Source organism: Triticum dicoccoides, chromosome 7A, assembly GCF_002162155.2.
Source record: "Triticum dicoccoides isolate Atlit2015 ecotype Zavitan chromosome 7A, WEW_v2.0, whole genome shotgun sequence".
NCBI lineage: Eukaryota > Viridiplantae > Streptophyta > Magnoliopsida > Poales > Poaceae > Triticum > Triticum dicoccoides.
In genome coordinates this window covers 40,131,803-40,134,586 of record NC_041392.1, presented here as the reverse complement: position 1 = coordinate 40,134,586, position 2,784 = coordinate 40,131,803, and positions in this window count along the sequence as shown.

Genomic DNA, 2,784 nt, shown 5'->3' with positions numbered 1-2,784 from the left:
TAGGATATGAGAATTTGTTGTCGCATGCACATGACATGTATCATGTTGATATAGGACATTCCAGGGGAAATTGTAGTTGCAATATGCACATGCTTCTTCTAGGAAAAAGTTAGAGTGATGGTTTGTTATTTATTCATAATGATGCAACTGTGGACAAAGATGGAGCATGCAACACATATTGGGTCATGTGCAGAGATCTATGTGGAGGGAGTGTTAGTTTGTGAAGAACAAGTTATGCAGTTGCATAACAAAGCAGATGAAGTGGTAGTGTTAGTTTCTGAGACATATTCCAATCATAAAGGTGGCAAATTTGCATTGCTAAATGTGGATGATGTGGAGACAGACATGGTTGATGAGATTTTTTATATTAGATGTTCCAGCTCAACCAGAAGAAGAAAAAGAAGTAGTTGCACAAGTTGTGGTAGGGGTCAAAAGGACACCTGTTGAGGAAGAAAATCTAAGGATAATAAATCTAGCTCATGACTTTGTCACTACATATGAGAGTCCATTGAAGATTAAGAAAAGTAGACCAAGTAGACTTACAACTAAAAGAAGAAACATGCCCGTTGTAGCTGCAGGTGAAGCTCCACTTGCAGCCACATCAGCTGCAGGTGCATCGACAACAGCTCCAGGTGCATCCACATCAGCTCCAGGTGCAACTACAACAAGTCCATCAACCCCAGCAACAACTTCTGCAGAGAGAGCAACAATTGCAAATAAAACAAATTGTGCAAAGACAAAAACAACAACAACATGTCCAGCACAGAGAGGAACAATGCCACAGTTTACTAAAAGACAAAAACCATCATTAGCTTCTGAATTTGAGTATGTATCTGCAGATCATGTTGAAATTGGAACAAAGTGCAAATCAAGTAGTACATGCAGATGAAAAACATGGAGAAGAAGATGATGATGAGAGTGATGTTGACTACCAACCTCTTTCAGAGCACATTTCTGCTGAAGAATTAGAGGCAGGGAAGTTAGGAAATTAGCAAGGGAAATTAGGAGGCATAAGAGAGTGAATAAATTAGGGGATGATATTGGTCTTGTCATCAAAGATAATAATGTCATTGAAGGATTGTCTGGTGATGAGAAGTTGGATGGAATAGAAGATGATGTTGTCTCATCAGATGATGACAACTCTTTTGATGAGGAACGTGATGCTGAGGGGGCCGCCCAGCTAGTGAAAAGTAAAAGTCAATGGAACAAACATAACGACAAATCAGAAATACCTACATCTGAGATAGAAATGGTCTTTAGAGGAAGGCATCAAATGAAGAAAGCTCTAATAAAATATGGCATTAAAATGCATTGCATATTTCTTTCACCAAGGATTAAAATCATATAAGGTTGGTGCAAACTGTACTTGGCCCGGTTGCAACTGGATGGTCTATGTTTCTAAAACTAGTAGAAATAAGTGGCTACAAGTGTCTACCCTTGTAGATGATCATCATTGCATTCCAAGAAGGGAAAACAAACTTGTTACATCATCTGTTATTGCTACAAAATATGGCAAGCTTATAACAGCAAATCCGAGTAGGAAGTTAGAGGATTTGAGGAAAACTGTACTTGAGGACCTATTTGCTGATGTGACAATTGCACGGTGTAAGAAGGCAAAGAGAATGGTCATGCGGAAACGGTTGCATTCCACTGAAGGAGAATACTCCAAATTGTTTAACTATCAGTTAGAGCTCCTAAGAACTAACCCTGGAAGCATAGTTGCAGTAAAGTTGTCCCAAGATGAAAATGATGGATCATATGTATTTCAAAGGTTCTGCATGTGTTTTGATGCCTTCAAGAAAGGTTTCCTAGCAGGCTATCGAAAATTTATAGGCCTTGATGGTTGTTTTTCAAAGGTGCTTGCTATGGACAAATGTTGTGTGTTATAGGAAGAGATGCAAATAACCAGATGTATCCTATTGCTTGGGCTGTCATGGAGAAAGAGACCTATGAGGCATGGTTCTAGTTTCTTGCAAAAATAAACAAGGACTTGAAAATAAGCAATCAAGGAGATGGACAATTGAGGACATTTTCCCTAAAGATGAGCAAAAAATGTGTGCAATTCACACATATGCTAATTGAGGGACCATCATCACATGGAAAATTTACTTTTGCTCTTCTCTAAAACTTGACACATTCTAAAACATAGCAAATTCTGAAAGTCCCTAAAACATGGCAAACTGCCATCATTTAAAAATAATAATTTTCCACCATTTTCTTCCAATGTGTATATTATTTTTATTTCTCTACCATGGCCAACATAGTATATGGAGCATGGTAAACTTTTTTATGGACCATGGCAAGTTTTCATCCAGACATTTTGCCATCACAATAGATTATAAACTTTGTCTAAACTTGCCATGTGATATGTGACACAAAAAAATTGATCATCAACATTTTACATTTTTAAGAACAAGGCAATTTTTAGTTTGTAGCATGACAATTTTTTAGTTTGTGGCATGGCAAAATTCACTTTTCTATTTTTTTCCATGGCAAATTTTTACTTTAGTAGCTGATGGCAAATTACATTTACTTTTCTATCTACCTTGGCAAATTCACCTTCATTGACTTGGAAAATCTACGTATATCGCCATGGAAAATTTTAACTTTTATTGCCATGGAAATTTACATATTTTTTACCATGGAAAAGTTATCTACTTCCATGGAAATTTCACTTTTACATACATGGTAAAAATTTACTTTTGTTGATCATGGCAAATTATTGATATGACCACTAGTGCAAAAGATAATCTTCGGAACATGTTAAGTTGGCTCTTTTAGCTT